An 18,882-nucleotide genomic window follows, 5' to 3' on the forward strand; every position below is an offset into this window, starting at 1 on the left:
TTTGTGATTTAATGAACCAATTTTAGGAGTTAGTAAAGTTTAACAGACTCCTAAATAAAATGTAGAAAGAGATACCAATTCTGTATTTTTAAGGGGCTTGTATTGGGCATCCCTTCCAGGAACTGAATTGGTACCATGTGTATCAGTTGTTTATTTAGGAAATGTACCTTTTCTGAACAGTTATCCCAGATATGTTGTCTTTTGCTGGAGCCTAAATTATTTTTCCTGTCATGAAAACTCTGTGCAGCTTACCCCTGCTAACCACCAGAAAAGTGCCTGTGCTCTATTTTAAACATAGTTGAATTGGCCTTTTACTAATTGGTGTATTTAAGCTGCCTATAAGTCCCTAGTATATGGTGTAAAAAGGGGGCACTGTGGCCTGAAAGTTAAATGCTACTAATAGACTGCAGCACCTATTGTGCTAACCCCTACAGTATCAAAGCAAACATGGGTTTAGCCCTATCCTATGTAGCCCGAACACTGCAGTGGTAATTCTGCAGTGTGACCTGTTAAAATAACCATTTTTAAAAGTAGAAACATCCATTTTAGATATTAGTAAGTCACCCCTATGTAAACCTGGTAGCTCACAAGGCAGGGTGAATAGTATTTCAAGTGGGTCATGTAGAAAATTAATGTTCATATGACCATACAATGACAAGGCCCAAAATAAAGTTACTTTCACTGTGGCATGTGAGCTTGCCCCTTTAGAAAACCAGAGTGCAGATTAAAATTCTAATGCTGCTAACTGAGGAAAGGGACCAGCTAGAAAAATAATTAAACAACCATTTATAATAGTCATTAAAATACAATTCAACAGTGAAACCTGTTTTTTAATAAATATTAAGGAAAGGTAACTTTTAAAAGTCACCTTTTCTCGACCTGACTTTCCTTGAGGATAATTTGCATTCGCTTTTCAGCTTCACTCAGCCAGTGATTAGTCTTAAATAGGTGTGGAAGAGGTGTAAAATATCTCTCAACAGCAAATAATAGGTTGACCTGAATGGAAATGCCTCTCAGGAGCAAATAATAGGCTGACCTGGCTGGACAGTGATAACCCCTCTGAGCTCAACAGAATATGAATGGTAGGGGTTGTGGACTTCCTCTTGACAGCACAGTATCATATCCTGCTTGACAGGCCTGTTGAGGCACATGAAACATTTGTGGTGCACTGGAAATGGACAGAACAGGATGCCAAGACAATTCTTGTGGATCCCCTGTTTGGTTGCTGAAAGACCCTGCTTTGTCATACCACACTTCTGTCGCTAGCTTTATTGTGGGTACACTGTCTTCTTCAAAGTGAATTTTAGTGTTAGATGTGGGAGGATTCTAGGATTACCATAGTACATCCCCCACAAGCCCTCACAGTCCAAATCAAATGTGACCACATACTTTCACCATCTTGAAGATACCCCGGCAACTGCATTTCAGGCCTGCTTGCAGAAAAGGAGCAACTACTGAAAAAGTGGGTGGGTTGGCCCAAGGAATGTTTATGCCATTGTTAAGGGAGGGTCCAGGAGTCATCCCCACCCACTAGGTAGTGACAGGGATACATGTGGGTCCCTAGGCACCATCTTCAGAACACTTATTGGACTTGTGAAAGATCAGAAGAGGAAGGAACCTGCAGTCTGTGACCTGAGACTATTGTTGAAAAACTGGACCTGTTCCCTCTAGCACCCAGAACAAAGAAATGAACTCTAGTGGTTATTTGGCTGACCTCCTATCTGGCTACAGGGAGGCAACAAGCTACAAAACGCCTTATCCTCAAAGTATCCAGCTGATCATTGGCAACTGGACCTAGCATGGACACTGCGGATGGCCTCTGCCTGACATCATGTGAGGTTTAAGTGCCTCCTCTGAAGTCCTGCTGCCTTAGAAGTAGGGCTGGGTGTAACTTGTGTAATTCAGTGTACTGTAATCAGATGGAATTACCTACAAATTCTGTGAGATTACACATATTTAAGGGAGAAGAGTAATTATTTGTCTATTTTGTAACACAAAAATGCCCCCACGTGTTCAAAATGGGTGCATGAATGCATTTGCACTAAGAAATAGAGCTAAATACAACAAAACATGAATAGCAAGTGTGAGCAGCCTCTCGCGCTCGCTAAATGTGTCCTTGAGGTAGGATTTTCACTCAACTTCTCCCTGCATTTAGCTCTATTTTTGTATCGCAAAATGCCCCCCCTCATGCCCAAACTGGGTGCAAGAAGGTATTTTACGCTAAGAAATAACTCTAAATGTGCATTTGGGTTATAATTTTTCACAACTTACTGCCGGCATCTAGCGCTATTTTCTTAGCCCAAAAATGCCGCAGAACACAAATAGTGAGCTTCAACAGGTCCTACTGCTTGTGGTCAGTAAATGCTCTTGTGGTAGGATTGTTTTCACCCAAATTACTCTTAATTCAGCGAGCAGGCATAATTGGGTTATTCTTGGTAATTCTGCATCAAAGAGTAATGCAAAATTACCAAAATTACTCTGACTACTCCAGCGTAATCAAAACTATGCCTGGGTCTACTTACAAGTGTACTTCTTCGGTTGGTTTAGGCTTCAAAAATTAGGGGCCTGATATGGAGTTTGGCAGACAAATTACTCTGTCACAAACGTGTCGGCTATCTTGTCAACTATATCACTAGTGCATATCCATTGGCCCTTGTAATAAAGTGAATGGGATACCCGTCACATTAGTAATGGAGTAACCTGTTTGCTGAACTCTAAATAAGGTCCTAAGTCAGAAGGTAAAAGCTTTAACCAGGACAAACCGAGGAGATGTATCCCACTTGTGCTCTATCACGGTTGGCCTCAAATCTTCCTGAGGTCCCGGTCAACCCCAATTATTGACTATCATTACCGATTTGTGCTTTTTGACACTATTTCTACTTAAAATTAATTCATAAATACCGTTTCCTTTGTGGGATTTTTGTATTTTAGTGTCATTTTGGTTACTTTAATTTGGGATTTTTAATGCTTTGTGTTTTGACTTTGTTGCTGTTTTGGTACTGTAAACATACTTTGCAAATCACACTATATTGAGCCTGTCTGCTCTGTGCCATAGATACTGGGGGGTTGAACTAAGGTTAGTTTAGTGACTTTGAGACTACTCCCTGAATAGACACAAACAGTTAGGAGCGCACCTGCCTGACATCCCAGCAATTAATCTGCCCCATTGCATCATGGTAGATGTAGTATCTTCAAAAAACGAACTCCATTAATTTTTAAATATTTCACCTTTAAGTAGGTACAGCCTTTACTGTGCATCTCTGGACACATGTGTTTCTGGGTTAGTCCCTTCTTCAGCAGAGAACATATTTGCGGGGTGCTGGGAATGCTGCCATAAATCACCCGGTTTCAGTACCTCTTCCCTGGCCTGCTGGTGCCTGCTCCAGAGCTCGTCAGCCCAATAGCTCAAGGGAGCCTTTAAAGTCACAAACAGTTAGGAGCGCACCTGCCTGACATCCCAGCAATTAATCTGCCCCATTGCATCATGGTAGATGTAGTATCTTCAAAAAACGAACTCCATTAATTTTTAAATATTTCACCTTTAAGTAGGTACAGCCTTTACTGTGCATCTCTGGACACATGTGTTTCTGGGTTAGTCCCTTCTTCAGCAGAGAACATATTTGCGGGGTGCTGGGAATGCTGCCATAAATCACCCGGTTTCAGTACCTCTTCCCTGGCCTGCTGGTGCCTGCTCCAGAGCTCGTCAGCCCAATAGCTCAAGGGAGCCTTTAAAGTCACAAACAGTTAGGAGCGCACCTGCCTGACATCCCAGCAATTAATCTGCCCCATTGCATCATGGTAGATGTAGTATCTTCAAAAAACGAACTCCATTAATTTTTAAATATTTCACCTTTAAGTAGGTACAGCCTTTACTGTGCATCTCTGGACACATGTGTTTCTGGGTTAGTCCCTTCTTCAGCAGAGAACATATTTGCGGGGTGCTGGGAATGCTGCCATAAATCACCCGGTTTCAGTACCTCTTCCCTGGCCTGCTGGTGCCTGCTCCAGAGCTCGTCAGCCCAATAGCTCAAGGGAGCCTTTAAAGTCACAAACAGTTAGGAGCGCACCTGCCTGACATCCCAGCAATTAATCTGCCCCATTGCATCATGGTAGATGTAGTATCTTCAAAAAACGAACTCCATTAATTTTTAAATATTTCACCTTTAAGTAGGTACAGCCTTTACTGTGCATCTGTGCATCTCTGGACACACAGGGTGATTTATGGCAGCATTCCCAGCACCCCGCAAATATGTTCTCTGCTGAAGAAGGGACTAACCCAGAAACACATGTGTCCAGAGATGCACAGTAAAGGCTGTACCTACTTAAAGGTGAAATATTTAAAAATTAATGTAGTTCGTTTTTTGAAGATATTACATCTACCATGATGCAATGGGGCAGATTAATTGCTGGGATGTCAGGCAGGTGCGCTCCTAACTGTTTGTGACTTTAAAGGCTCCCTTGAGCTATTGGGCTGACGAGCTCTGGAGCAGGCACCAGCAGGCCAGGGAAGAGGTACTGAAACCGGGTGATTTATGGCAGCATTCCCAGCACCCCGCAAATATGTTCTCTGCTGAAGAAGGGACTAACCCAGAAACACATGTGTCCAGAGATGCACAGTAAAGGCTGTACCTACTTAAAGGTGAAATATTTAAAAATTAATGGAGTTCGTTTTTTGAAGATACTACATCTACCATGATGCAATGGGGCAGATTAATTGCTGGGATGTCAGGCAGGTGCGCTCCTAACTGTTTGTGACTTTAAAGGCTCCCTTGAGCTATTGGGCTGACGAGCTCTGGAGCAGGCACCAGCAGGCCAGGGAAGAGGTACTGAAACCGGGTGACTTATGGCAGCATTCCCAGCACCCCGCAAATATGTTCTCTGCTGAAGAAGGGACTAACCCAGAAACACATGTGTCCAGAGATGCACAGTAAAGGCTGTACCTACTTAAAGGTGAAATATTTAAAAATTAATGGAGTTCGTTTTTTGAAGATACTACATCTACCATGATGCAATGGGGCAGATTAATTGCTGGGATGTCAGGCAGGTGCGCTCCTAACTGTTTGTGACTTTAAAGGCTCCCTTGAGCTATTGGGCTGACGAGCTCTGGAGCAGGCACCAGCAGGCCAGGGAAGAGGTACTGAAACCGGGTGATTTATGGCAGCATTCCCAGCACCCCGCAAATATGTTCTCTGCTGAAGAAGGGACTAACCCAGAAACACATGTGTCCAGAGATGCACAGTAAAGGCTGTACCTACTTAAAGGTGAAATATTTAAAAATTAATGGAGTTCGTTTTTTGAAGATACTACATCTACCATGATGCAATGGGGCAGATTAATTGCTGGGATGTCAGGCAGGTGCGCTCCTAACTGTTTGGTACTCCCTGAATAGAGTTGTAAATATTCCTTGATGTAGGCAGTTGCCCATCCCAAATATTAATCCAACTTTTTACAGTTTACAGAGGAAAATCGGGTTGCAAACTATTAAAAAGTTAACAATTTCAAGGTTTGGGAGGTAACTTATCAGGGAGAATAGGCAGTGGTCCAAGGGAATCAGTGACAACTGTAAGTGAAACTTAAAAAAAGGAAAACTGTTTTTTTTCCAAAGCAGACCCAATTCCTTTGAGGATGCTTTAAAAAAGGTGTCCCTTATTTAAAAGAATTCACAGGCATGAAGGTCTGATGACCCTTGAAGGCCACCATCCCTTTGATTGCCCCCAATTGGAGTGAGTCTTGCAGTGAATTCAAATTAAACAGGTCAGACTGCGACTCATTCTGATTCTTTATTTTGTAAACCAACCAATTAGTACATATGTCGGTTTTCAAGATAAGTTTCTGTCTGCAAAAAGAATAGTGACAAACTGGGACCAGTTTCTTTGACTTGAAGCTTTGTACTTCTAGCTCCAGATCTCCCGAAAACCCTGTTATCTTTTTTGATTACTCCACCATATATCCTCATGGCCTACCCATCTTTTTTTTGGGCCTTCCCAGATCCAGAATGTTGGGTCCTGGCCTGCAGTAGTGGCAGCTCTGGGGTGAGATAGACCACTACAGTAGGTTGTGGGGAGGCAGAGAAAAGTACAAACTCGCAGCTGTGGGTGACAGGGAGGAGAAGAGACATTACCAGGTGTACACTGTCAAATGTTGACTGCTCATGTGGGTCAGGAGTCGGACCCAACACAGCCAGTTTCTTTGGGGGGGATTGGGGTCACTAGATAGCTCTGGGGGTACTGGTCCAAATACAGACAACTATGGGGAGGGGCAGGGCATGGAATTCATTTAGAGGTCGCCGGGGTCGTAGCAGCAACACGTGGCTTGCCCTTTGCGACCTCTAGATTCAGAGGTGGCGAAATCATTGCTGGGAACACAGTGGTGGTTGGGGCTCCTTTCTCCTTGTTACTTTCGTTTTTTAAAACACTAATAGAAAATAATGTTTAATTATTCACTATTAGTATAATAAAAATGGAGTGCGATTAGCTGGATGACAGCCCTCCCTGGCAGCTGAGGTCAATTAAAAAATGCTTTTAAATGCATGTTGTGTGCGTGCTTGAGGGCGAGGGTGTGTTTACGTGAAAATGTGTGTATGTGAGTGAAATTGAACGTCAACGGGCGTGTGATGTCACTTCTGCCACACTATGGATGTCACTTAGGGGTCGCAGCTTGCCCTTTGCAACCCCTAGCACGGCCTTTCCGACCCCTGGCCTCAGAGGTGATAAATTCAGTGCCAGGAACACAAGGGCAGCTTGTCTTTATGGACACGAGTTGTGGCTCCACTCTTTGACTCTTTGTTTTCCGTACATTTTTTATTATACTAATAGTGAATAATAATATATTATTCACTATTAGTGTAATAAAAATTTTAATATGCCCTTACACGGCAGCTGAGGTAAGTAAAAATGCCTTTAAATGTATGCTGTGTGCATGCATGCGTAGTGGCGTAGCTTGGTGAGTCAGATTGGGGGTGTGTGAGCTTCAGATTTTCTAACAAATAGGACAAGCAGGGCACATGAGAGGACCTAAAGGGACAGTGGAAAGGGAAGCAAATATGGATTGGCAGGCGTAAGTGAGAAAAAACACAATGGCCCAGATTTACGTCAAAGTGGCACAGCGCTGTGCTGTGCCAAAAATAGCAGCACCGTGCTGTGCCACTTTTAAAATGCAGGGATGCGCTGTATTTAGAGTAATACGGTGCACCCCTGTGTTTCCCCTTGTGCCGGCGCTGAATTAAGCTGCCTGCGCCAATGCAGGTTCCCTTGCACATAGGGCAAGGGTGTCTGCGTTGAGGGGATAGATGGTTTATGTGTGTGAAGGTGTTCCTTCCTGAACATAAACAATCCACAATGGGTATTTGGCACTTCTGGGTGTGCTGCAAAATGCAGCACACATAGAAGTACCAAAGTGTCATTTTGGAATTATTGTTTCTGTGCAGGAAGGGTCACAGAATCATTCATGGCCTTTTGCTCCTTCTATGTATGCTGCAGCACACATAAAAGGAGCAAACAATGAGGAAGAATAAAAGGGGTGGCATTAGTTTTTGGCGCCGCCTCAGATTTACGCCGTCTTATAAATCTGGGACACATCAAAAGCAATGGGTGTTGTGGCAGAACGGCCAAAGCAACATCCATTGCATGCCATGCTGATGCAGAAAACTGCATCGGAGGGGTCCATATTTACAAGAAGGGGTTAAGCCACACAAAGTGGCTTAACACCTCCTTGTAAATATGGTGCAGTGAAAAGCACCACTGGAGAGTCAAAGCGTCACTGAAATTGACGCTCTGGTGATGCTACAGCCCTGTAAATCCAGCCTTGTATTCTGTAAAATAAGCAACATTTTTTTAAGACTTTAAAAGCAGTGAAGGAGAGAGTGTGTGTGTGGTTTTGTCTGTGTTTATCTAAAAAAATAAATCCTGGTGAAATCCGACAGACACCTCACCACACCAGACTGAAAGCACCTGTACCCAACTATTTTCCAGAAAAGACATTTATTGCGGGGGAGGGGACACCACAAAAAGACACTGACGCTGCGCCCCTGTGCATGCAGGTAAGAGTGAGTATACCTGTCATTTTGGTGAACTGACGTCCATGCACTACACCTGGCATTTTGGTGGATTCACGTTCATGGGGCGGGGTAGCAGGGCCAGGTACAGATTTCGTATCGGGAATTTTAGTAGACAAGACGAAATAAAGACGGGTCTAGGGAGAGAGAGAGTCTCAAAAGCCAAGTCTAGGAGAACAGAGGCCAGTTCCGACACCCACGTATGCCAGGGCCTGGTACACATAGCTCTGCTGGGAACGCGGGGGAGGGGGGGGCACAGAATAAGATACAAGCGGATCTAGTGGGCCACTGCTCAAGTGCCAACAGCACTGGGGACTGTAATGCTTGCACAGTGACACAAGAATTACAGGGTAGGGACTACAGGGTTCGAAGGGCACATCTCTGAGGGGAGCGGTCTCGTGCAGCGACGTAGGAGCAGCACTTCAGTACAGACAGCTCTCGGGACAGAACCCGCCACAGACGGGGCTTATGGACATTATTCAGTGTACACAGCTCGAGGCAGATAAAGCCCATGGCAGAGAACACTATGGGGAAATGCACTGTCACAGAAACAGGGACTACCACATAATACCATATAATACTAATGGGCTACAGAGCCCAGCACATACAGGTCTAGGATGACAGGGCGCAAAACATACAATGATTGGTTCCCTAGAGACGGTTATGGGGAGCCAGGAGCCATTATATATAATATTATTTGGTGGAGATCTCATTACACGCAGGTCAGGCGGAAGTCAAAGGCTCGTCGTGGGGACCTGGCACAGCCCCGGTGAGACAGAGCTCAGAACAGACAACAGACAGGGAGAGATTGAGACAGATAGGACAGGACACGGTACAGTAGGTATAAAACGGCAGGGTCCGCTACATACATTTCTGCAAGAACCAGGCCTTAAAGAGATCTTGGGATACAAGCTTCAGTATAAACAATCTGGGAGGGAAGGCCGGTCTAGGGAGACAGGCCCCAGTACAGACAGGAAAACGGGGCGGATGGGCCACGGTCAGGAGATACATTCTAACACAAACATCTCTGGGGACATAGTGTCCACTACAATGAGTTCTGGGGCTCAGAGCTTGGTACTGATAGCCGCAGGAGTACAGTGCCAAGTAAGGATGGAGTGATAGTGAGCTGTACTGACTGAGAGGAGGAGGGCCGGTGTAGACAGGGAAACAGGAGCAGCGCCGACGTTCCTGTGCTGCAGGTCTGTGGAAAAGGGCCTGTTACGAAAAGAGTGGCGCGGAAGAATTCAGTATGGTCACCATGCTGTGAATTACTCACCTTTCCCTCCTGTGCTCGGTCCTCTCCGCCATGCCACTTTACAGTACAGGTGAGCCTACTGAGGTGTGTGCACTCTGGCCCATCCCAGCTGGCATCTCTCAGCAGACTTTGCCCGTTTCTAGATTTCAACATTGCAAACAGGGATTGGGTCGAAGGGCACCGGCTTCAGGCACCACATAACTCCCATACTCCGCCGCTCTTCTGCACCCTGTGTCTCTGCGCTCGCTCCTGCTCCTTCCCCTGTGTCAGTGGGAGGAAGGGCGCAGGCAAAAACACTGACTAACTTGTAAGTGTGGAAAAGGCTGCCTTATTGAAACAGGTGCTCAAAAATTAACATAACCCTAAGCCAAATTTGCCTCACAAAACGACGGCCTCTCTAAACAATCAGTAAACTAACCGAACCCTACCCCATTGTCCCACCCACTATAGCCTACCCCACCTGTATTTAATATTAATTAATGCAGCTCCTTTTTACCTTTACAACTTTAATCTACCGCTCCATCTTAAAACTGCAAGTATTAACTTTAAACAACTACTTCTTATCTTACACTTGTCTACCTTTCCTTTTCCCGTGCTTTCCAACGGCAATACCACACCAAATTCAGAGAACCTCCTGGAAAACTTTCTAGTGCAAAACACCTGCTTCAAGCGACAACCAAAAAAACAAAAAAAAGCATCAACACTACCTACCCTTGAACGCCTGTGGCAAAAAACACTGCCTGACATATATGCAAACAATGAAAACCTGACTACCAATAGGCCTTAAAGTGAGGGACGGGAGGACGGGGGAAAAAGCTTGGGCCCCAAAAACTACACTCTAAATACCTGAATTAGGCTACATTGGGCTCTGAGGAAGCCCAAGTTCCTAAAACGATGCAGTGCAGTCAAATTTGACTGCACCCACGCCTAAAAGTCCCCAGGTGGAGGGAAGACCTTCCTGATGGCTGTCTGCCCCCGAAAACCCCATTCTCAGCCCCTCCTGTCCTCAGTACCCGCCTGTAGTGCTTTTTCTCTTGTCTAGTTTCTAAGCACTAACATAACACACTAGAAATGCACTTGTGAGGTCAAAGAAGACTTTTATTGTTATTTTATTCTTCCCCAACCACAATGTTTATGAATGAATGACGAATTAGTAGCTTTCAAGTCCGCGTTAATCAAACAAAATATATCAGTTTGCAATATACACAGCAGGTTATATTTATAAGATATTGAATGCAAAGCAAAACAAATACTTCACCGTGTAGGAACTATTTACAGCTACATCTTTCTAAGGTCTGCAAGCTGATGACCCCTGTCAGCCGCGAGAAAGAGTTTCATCTAGCCACACGGGATGCTGGCAGCTGGCGCCAAGCTCCAGCACGAGGTCCGGCAGATTCGAATCTGACTCTCTGCAGCCTGTTACATTTGTTACAAAGGTGTGCCCCCTCCTCTCAGACCTGGGAAACTGAGCAAGCCTTTTGGAGACTGGCCAGGTCTCCAAGACTACTCCTGTTCCCAAGCTCAAGCGAAGGAAAAACAACACCCATGTACCCTCTCTTATCAGGTCTAGTCTACTGTGAGAGCAAAACATCTTGGTTCATCTGGTGCAAAAACACAGCTTGGAAAAATACAGCTTGGATTCTCAACTGCAATGTCTAACTCCACGTTAAAGGCAATGGGCAGCTAACCTAAATATCAAATGCAATGTCATGTTAAAGGCAATAGGCAGCTAACCTAAATATCAAATGCAATGTATAATATCATGTCAAAGCCCATAGGCAGCTGAGCTGAATACAAAATGCAATGTATAATATCATGTCAAAGCCAATAGGCAGTTAATCTGAATACAAAATGCAATATATAAGATCATGTCAAAGCCAATAGGCAGCTGAGCTGAATACATCATGTCAAAGTCAATAGGCATGCAATGGCAAAGCCAATAGGCGGCTAGACTGGATACAGCATGTCAAAGCCAATAGGCAGAATACAGAATGTAATGGCTAATGCAATGTCAAAGCCCATAGGCGGCTAAACTGAACAAAACATACCATGTGCTACTGGTGAACATTGAGCAACTAATATGCGCAGTGGTGAAACACAAAGTCATTGGTCAAAACAAAATGTAACAAATGGCAGTACATTCCGCCCTTTGACCAATGAATTTTTGTTTCACATATCTCTTGTTTCAAACAAAAACAAAAAAAAAACATCAGCACAAAAAAAACATTATCAGCCAATCAGATTTGAATGATCAAAACAATCCCTGTAAAGCAATAGAAGTGAATTAACACATTGATTTCATAACCTTTCACATCAGATACATCTATACAGAAAAGACTGGGCAATTTTTTTATACTCTGAGTGAGTCTCTAATTCAACAGTGTTAGCAATTTGATGTGGCATGAGTTCTGCTCATGTAAAAGATGCACGGTCCACTTGAAAGGTTTTCTGGAAGGTAAGCAAAAGTCAGAGTTCCATACGAGAGGGAAAAAAAAAAAAAACACAGCAAACAAGTTGAACTTGAACTGAAGGCGCAGTTTGCGCAAAATGGATCCATGGTGCTGGCACTTTACTCAGCCAGGTTCAGGTTGGGGATTCGGTCCCTTCCCCGACCCCACACGCACACACCGGAAGGGGAACCACACAGCACACTCAGGGACAGTGGCGAAACGTGGTAGGATCTGCAAAAGAAACAAGTATGACTTTTCTTGCAAATAACATTTTTCATTTAAACTGCACCCTTCCTCTTTCTTTCCCTGTTTTATGATCAGCAGGACGTTTTTGGGGCCCTTTGTTATATTCTCTGCAGGTTCTGGAGGGTCACTTGGGGCTTCAGCCCACACATCAGCACTGAGGTTTTTATCTGCTGCGCCACAGCTTCCCTTTTCTTGCACTGTCAGAAGGGCTGGGGCAGACTCCTTCTTTACCAAACCTCCATTCACTGCATTTTCTTCAATTTGGGCCATTCTGTCTCCAATTTGTATGAATGAATCAGATTCTTTTCTAGGTATCAGCATAATTTCGATTTTTCCTTGGTAATTTGCAGCAATCACTTTCCCTAAAACCTGATCAATTTGCCATTTCTGATCTGGTAACTTTCCTCTCCCCAACTGCTCTGTGACTGCTTGCATGACAAATTGCTTTTGTGCGTGCTGCACAGTTTTTATCAAATCTAGGGGAATGTGCATCTCTCTCATCTCTGCCCACCTGTAAGTGGCTTTTTCTCTCAGCTGTTCACATTTCTGGGGCACCCACTTAGCCATCCCCACTAAGGCAGAATTCTGGGTGTACACTTCTCTCTCTGAATTTTTCTCATTAACATCTGCAAGGTAATTGAACCAGTTAGGTGCTAAAACATTAGCAATAAACCAAAAATCAGCGAAAAAATGACACATCTCACGTAGCTCTTGCTTTAAAATCTGACACACATTATACAACGCTGTTCCTTCTACGGTGCCAGAAAACAACATTTCAGTCAATGAATCATTAGTAAAACAAACATGCTTTTTATCTTCAGTGGACACGAATTCAAATGGTGCATTCAACTTCATTGGTAATTCTTTTACCTGTGGTATTCTAGCCCTGTCTTGCAAGTACCAGATCCATTGTATGATTCTAGCTAGGGGCACTATTTTCTTTCCTTGTTCATGATTTAAATGTACATCAGTTTTTCCTTCTTGCACTGCGCAGAAACCTGAAGTCTGCATTATTTTATTTTCCAAATCACAAGCGCGCAGCTGCATATAATTTTTCACAGTGACCATATACAAAAGTGTTAGGATTTCTCTCAAATGAGGGCTATTCTTTTTCCAAAAATCAAACAAGCTAATGAAACTCGGGGTGTCTTGTTCTAAAATCCTTCGTTTTACTTGGGCATATTTTGTCTGCCAAAAACCCTGGCTCACACAAAAACTCAGTGCAGCTCGGAGCTGTCTTAACCCCCTCATTACTGGAATGGGACAAGAAAGATTCTTCAAAAACAGCCCTTTTATAACTTTCAGTCGGGCTAATTTGCTCACGTAAATTCCTATTTTCATGTTCCAACTTCCTACATTTCTCCTGCATTTCTCTGTAAGCAGATAAAGGTATCCAGACCTTTCTGTCATCATTACTTCCAAAAGACACGTTTTCTACATCAGGCATTTTAGCTACACATGCATTTTCTTCTGTAATTCCCCAAACAGAAAACAATTCACAGTTTTTCTTAGCACCATCAGGCAGTTCATCAACACATGTATTCTCAGACATGGTCTGCCGTGCTACTGTGATTCTCCAAACAGAAAACAATTTCTGTAATTCTCCAAACAACAAAAAAACAATTACACTTTTAAAGTGTGCACCTAGAAATCTACTAACTCGTCAAACCCCTTCTTAATCACCTCTTAATGACCGACACCCCACTCCTGGTACCAATTGTAGTGCTTTTTCTCTTGTCTAGTTTCTAAGCACTAACATAACACACTAGAAATGCACTTGTGAGGTCAAAGAAGACTTTTATTGTTATTTTATTCTTCCCCAACCACAATGTTTATGAATGAATGACGAATTAGTAGCTTTCAAGTCCGCGTTAATCAAACAAAATATATCAGTTTGCAATATACACAGCAGGTTATATTTATAAGATATTGAATCCAAAGCAAAACAAATACTTCACCGTGTAGGAACTATTTACAGCTACATCTTTCTAAGGTCTGCAAGCTGATGACCCCTGTCAGCCGCGAGAAAGAGTTTCATCTACCCACACGGGATGCTGGCAGCTGGCGCCAAGCTCCAGCACGAGGTCCGGCAGATTCGAATCTGACTCTCTGCAGCCTGTTACATTTGTTACAAAGGTGTGCCCCCTCCTCTCAGACCTGGGAAACTGAGCAAGCCTTTTGGAGACTGGCCAGGTCTCCAAGACTACTCCTGTTCCCAAGCTCAAGCGAAGGAAAAACAACACCCATGTACCCTCTCTTATCAGGTCTAGTCTACTGTGAGAGCAAAACATCTTGGTTCATCTGGTGCAAAAACACAGCTTGGAAAAATACAGCTTGGATTCTCAACTGCAATGTCTAACTCCACGTTAAAGGCAATGGGCAGCTAACCTAAATATCAAATGCAATGTCATGTTAAAGGCAATAGGCAGCTAACCTAAATATCAAATGCAATGTATAATATCATGTCAAAGCCCATAGGCAGCTGAGCTGAATACAAAATGCAATGTATAATATCATGTCAAAGCCAATAGGCAGTTAAGCTGAATACAAAATGCAATATATAAGATCATGTCAAAGCCAATAGGCAGCTGAGCTGAATACATCATGTCAAAGCCAATAGGCAGAATACAGAATGTAATGGCTAATGCAATGTCAAAGCCCATAGGCGGCTAAACTGAACAAAACATACCATGTGCTACTGGTGAACATTGAGCAACTAATATGCGCAGTGGTGAAACACAAAGTCATTGGTCAAAACAAAATGTAACAAATGGCAGTACATTGCCTATCAACCTTGTGTTTCTGTACTGCCTGTAGCCCCTCTGTGCTCTCTCTGCCTCTCTCTACTGCCTCACTTCATCTGTACTCCCTGTGCCTCACCATATTAGCTCTGCCTCTCTACTCTTGAGTCCCTGTGTACTTCCTGTGCCTCTGTGTGCTCCCACTCTGGCTTTATCCCCTTTGTACCTCCTGCGCCTCTATTCGACTCTTTGGTCCTCTCTACTGCCTCAAGTACCTCTGTACCTCCTGTGCATCTCTGTACTTAATGTGCCTCTCTGTACCCCCTCTGCTTCTATGCCCAGGGCAGTTGTGTTGTGCTCAGTATAGTTGGGTTCTGCACTAGACTTTTGAGTCTGGCTCCTGCACAGAGAAGCCTTCCTCTTAAGATATGCGTCATACACTGGAGAGTTGGGCCGACAATTGGGTCAAACTCTGGAAAGTTGAGTCTAGATTTGTACAGTTGAGTCGTGCCTAACCAGCTGAGTCCTGGCCTGGGCAGTTGGGTCTTGTCCAGAAGAAGTGGGCCTTGCCTGGTGTTGAGGGAAAATCTATCAATAAAGTAAGACAGAACAATTTTACACAATAATATGGTTTTAATCAATTGATCAATTGGGAACATCAGCCAGTCTCAAAAAGAGAAGTCTGAAGTTCAAAGTTGTGGTTAAAAGCAGCGGTATTTATACTGTAAAAAGCCATAAAAAACAGTTACAAATTTCTTCATGACGTAAATAGCAAGCTGGGCAGATAAGATATTGTCAACATACGTAAGTCTCCAAGAATTGTGCATGTGTCCATGTTTAGCAGAAGTCCCTTCTTTTGTTTTTTTTAGTTCTTAGAATAAGGGCGAGATAACCTAGGAGTGCTTATCTTTTGTTTGACATCATTGGGCCCAGCCCATCTGACTTCAACATACTCTCAAAAGGCTTGCGCTAAGGCAGAATCCACCCTTGTTTACACTCTGCACTCAATGACGAAGCAAAACCATTTTCTTCTGTCAAACTCTCAGTGTGTTTCTTAAAACTAATGTGCACTATGACCTATATATTTCTACAGAGGTTCATTATTTACATTGGTTTTAAAACTTCCCTTACCTGAAATATTGGTATTGGTGTTAGGGATTTTGTGTTTGTATATATGTCTATAAAATATATTCCTATTATTTCGCTACATAGTTCCCCCCTCTAGTTGATTCTTTAACTATCTTTCCCACCTTCCCATCTACTAGGAGGATCACCTTATGCTCACTATTCCATCCCTCAACATCCTTCGCACTTTTCCTAACCAAAAAGGCTCCTCACATTTTAGCTGTCATTTTTTTACAACATGCTATTATTACCTGAAAAATAAGACTTAGCAAAAGCAATATCACTATAAAAGGCAACAAGGCCTTAAAAAAGCCAACATCCAGGATGGCACCCATTCAAACCAGCCCTCAAACCACCCATCATCGACCATTTTCTTGTGTGGGTCATGCAATGTCTGAATGGCCTTAGTCAATGTCCCATTTTCCACATCATTGGCTGGCACATAAGTACAGCAGGCTGGCCCAAGCTTCTCACACACCCCTTCTTCCATGGCCGTCATTAACATATCTGTGCTGCATTGCCATCAGTCTAAGAGCTCAGAGTTCTTCCCTGATAGCATTGAATCCATCCACGGTTGTATTGATTGTCTTCATTAACTCCCAGCACGTCACTTGGAGCCAGCGGACAGTTGCTTTTGCCTGAACAAACAGTAGAATGGTTCCAAAAAAGAGCTTAGCATCGTTGAATAGTCCAGATTCTTGTGGGACTTCTTTCCAAACTGTAGTACCATAGTATTCCCCAATTAATTTTGTCCAGTGCTGATGAAACAAAGTCATTAGACGGCTCCTGTGATGGTCATGAAACTAGGAGATGTTCACACCTGGTATCACCAGGGAGGTAGTGTATAAAGTCACAAGGGAACAGAGGCCCTTGGGAGCAGTTGCATGTGGAGCCTGGCCCCACACATCCAATAGTAATTCATCAGGCTGTAGGTGACACCCTGCCTATCAGCATTGTAGGTGGTGATCTTGCAGTTGAGGTTACTCCCCACTGTTACTGTCCCATCTCCTCTGAAACAAAGAGAAAACTGTGTTAATTTCAATGATATTCTAGGGTGCATGGTAATTCCTGTCCATGTATATCTCTGTATGTTTGCATCCCATATTTCTTGACACTGGCCTATTATATCAAATGTTAGGTGACTGCTTGTCTTGGTACAATTCCATAAGGATATTGCTCTACATGTGAACCTGGCTCTAGTGTGCCATTTGGTATGGGCAAATACTGATCCCATTATGGTAAGACCTGGTCTGCTTGCACCATCAGGTGGTACATGGTTAGTTAAGTAGTGACTACATTCAGATGATGACCTTCCAAAAATGCCTCAGCGTAATACCACTTTATCCCACTCTGTGTGAGCTCTCTTTTGCCCTGCCTTCTTCATTCTTGATATCTCTTCCGTGATCTCTTGTTTTTGTGTCAGGATTTGTAGGACTTCAGGGGTGGTGTCAAATCTAGGTATATTAACTTGTGCATGAAGGGACTTCCATCAGCCTTAAGGAATCCACATGATGCTAGAGTGCACTGTTGTGGTAACACAGGCTGAATCAGAGTATACTGTTATTATTTCTCCTTTTCCTTGTTTGGTCTGCCACTAAAGCTACTAATTCGGCAGCTTTGGCTGAATTCTGAGGTGGCAAAGTTATCTGTTCTGTTATCTGTAGTGTGACTGAAGAATCATACTGCATCGCTCTGACCACTGCAGCACCTATATCTTTTACTCTTGTATCCTTGTCTATTGTAGAAGACCAGTCCACAAAATATACATTGCTACCTAGAATGTGGTCTTCTATTGCTTGGCTACACTCATCTGAAGTATATGTGGCACAGTCATGCACATCATAATCTGTGTGCGAAATAGGATGTTCAAAGAAGGTAGCAGGGTTGACTTAGTGCACACCACTCCCCTCAGTGCTCGTCATCCCTATGGCATTACCCCTTGAAAAAAGTAAAACATTACTAAACATTGTTTATTATCGTTTTTATTTTTCAATTTGCATCTGCTGCTGCTGGCGGGGGTGGGGGGTGGCACTCATCTGCCATAGTGGAGGAGCCGCTGCTGCCTACAAACATATCTTTGCCACGCTCGGAGACTTTCTTGCATATAGGAATAGTCCCAGTAAGGATCCCCTATGTCCTGAGAAATGCACATTTCTGCATTTGCCACATCTCGGGGCTCAAAGGAACCCTCTCACGGCCATGGTGTCATCTGTGATGTCAGTCCCTCTGTCCAACTCGCTAGGTTGTCAGTAAAAGGGACAACATTATGCCAACGATTCTCATGTTGGGCTACTGTTTCATTGGGCGTCAAATCATTGCCTGGACACACAGGGAATACATGTGCCAGATCTTTCCTCAGTGTCATCCTTCCTGCTATGCCAAACATTCCCTTTGTCCCATATGGGCATGCATGCATATCACCAAATGCTAACTTCCTCAATTCCTGTTGCCCTCTTTGTAAGGCTTGTCCTCCCTTATTGCTGTCTTCTCCCACATAGGCTTACTATGACTGTTCCCTATTACGTTCCTCAAGAAGGGACATTCTGTTTATATGCTTACTGTTGTCATCTAATGCTCCCTCTGGTAGTTTGTAGGATCCCATATCTTTTTCTCCTATGATGCTATGTATAAGGACAATGTTCTCTGGTCCTCTTTGTTCAATTATATGTGGCCCATTTGGGGCCCTCCACTGTCCCAGATGCCCTTCTCCCCTTTCCTGAGTCGCTCTTGGGCCTGCCTGTCCACTTCCTGCATTTCGGCCCACTTGCCTACACTATTCTTCTCTGCTCCTATGTGCAAAAACCACCAGCACCCTGTGGAAGGGTATTCTGATGTGAAAGCTACCATTCTTGTCTCATTTTTACTTGATTTCTTTTCACAAAATCTCCCTGTTTTCTAGCACCACCCATTCTCTGTGTGTCATTTGACCCTTTGTTAAGTGTACCCCCATCTTTCCTAGTGGGGACATCTCATCCTCTAAATGAAGTGTAAATGTGGCTTCTACCAGCCCTA

General features: G+C 43.6%; 1 protein-coding gene across 1 annotated transcript in view; it reads right to left on the reverse strand.

Moving 5' to 3' along the window:
* DNAJC22 (DnaJ heat shock protein family (Hsp40) member C22) overlaps window positions 1–9,414 on the reverse strand; it is a 55,388-nt gene extending 45,974 nt beyond the window's left edge. Inside the window, exon 1 of the mRNA XM_069230618.1 lies at window positions 9,330–9,414. The gene's annotated coding sequence lies outside the window, so the exon portion shown is untranslated. The remainder of the gene's footprint in view (window positions 1–9,329) is intronic.
* Window positions 9,415–18,882: the final 9,468 nt, after the last annotated feature.

Source organism: Pleurodeles waltl, chromosome 4_2 (assembly GCF_031143425.1).
Source record: "Pleurodeles waltl isolate 20211129_DDA chromosome 4_2, aPleWal1.hap1.20221129, whole genome shotgun sequence".
In the NCBI taxonomy this organism is placed as follows: domain Eukaryota; kingdom Metazoa; phylum Chordata; class Amphibia; order Caudata; family Salamandridae; genus Pleurodeles; species Pleurodeles waltl.